The following is a 1,463-nucleotide window of genomic DNA, read 5'->3' as shown; positions in this document are numbered from 1 at the left end:
TGGTCCACCGGCTCCTGGCACACCCTTGCAGTGGTGGCTGGTTGCTCTTTCAGCAAGTTTGGCCTTGCCTGGCATGCACAAGCCTCAGTGCAACAATTGTCTTACACATGGAGCCATATAGAGGAAATGAGCAGCAGGCTCAGGAACAGGGTGTGCACTGCCTTTAGGGTTCCAGTCAATTCCTCATGGCACAGATGTCACTGCAGGATTCTTGGTTGCAAATAGGGAGACCACAGGCCATCTTGAGGAGGACTTTATGTTCAAGTGCAGAAAGCAGCCAGGATTTGAACCCAAGGCACTCGGTCTTCTGTGGCCCTAGCCAGACTTAGAATTTGGCCCAAGGCAGGACAAGCTCACTCGGAGCAGAATGTCCGTAGCTGGGGTCTGTGCATTGCCAAGCGAGGCCAAGCTGACTCAAAGAGCAACCAACCACCTCTGCAAGGGTGCGCCTGTAGCAGTTGGACCAGCCTTCAACGTCACGCATTTAAGGAAGGAGGGATGGCCAGACTTAGAAATTGGCCCCACGCAGGACAAGCTCACATGCAGCAGTGTCTGTTTCTGGGGCTTGTGCATGCCAGGCAAGGCCAAGCTGGCTCAAAGAGCAGCCAGCCACCTCTGCAAGGGTGCGCTCAGAGCAGGTGGAGCAGCCACCAATCTCACCCACTCAAGGAAGCACGGATGGCCAGATTCCAACATACTGAGTGGCTGCCACCTGATGGCTGATGGAGCAGAGGCCTGAGCAAACGTAGATGGCACTGGGGCCCTACCTCTAGGGTAGAACTGATGTACCATGAGCGATAGTGAGTGAAGTTGGTGGCTGCTCCAACTGCTCCAGAGGCACTCTTGCAGAGGTGGCTGGTTGCTCTTTGAGTCAGCTTGGCCTTGCCTGGCATGCACAAGCCTCAGTGCTACAATTGTCTTACAAATGGCGTCATATTGAGGAAAAGAGCAGCAGGCTCAGGAGCCACGTGTAGGCTGCCTTTAGGCTCCAGTCAATTCCTCAGGGCTCAGATGGCACTGCGGGTTTCTTCATTGCCAAGAGGCAGACCAGAGGCCGTCTTGAGGAGGACTTTATGTTCAAGTGCAGAAAGCAGCCAGGATTTGCGCCCAGGGGCCTAGGCCTTCTGTGGCCCTGGCCAGGCTCAGAATTTGGCCTCAGGCAGGACAACCTCACTCAGAGCAGCACTTTGGTACCTGAGGTCTGTGCATGCCAGGCAAGTCCAAGTTGGCTCAAAGAGCAACCAGCCACCTCTGCAAGGGTGCCCCTGGAGCAGGTGGAGCAGCCACCAACCTCACTCACTCAAGGAAGCAGGGATGGCCAGATTCCAACAGACTGTGTGGCTGCCACCTGATGGCTGATGGAGCAGAGGCCTGAGGAAAAGCAGATGGCACTGGGGCCCTACATCTAGGGTAGAACTGATGTATCATGAGCAGCAGTGAATGAGGTTGGTTGCTCATCCACT

The sequence above is a fragment of the Macaca fascicularis genome, chromosome 10 (assembly GCF_037993035.2).
Source record: "Macaca fascicularis isolate 582-1 chromosome 10, T2T-MFA8v1.1".
Lineage (NCBI taxonomy): Eukaryota > Metazoa > Chordata > Mammalia > Primates > Cercopithecidae > Macaca > Macaca fascicularis.
Note: the sequence above shows the minus strand (reverse complement) of the source record.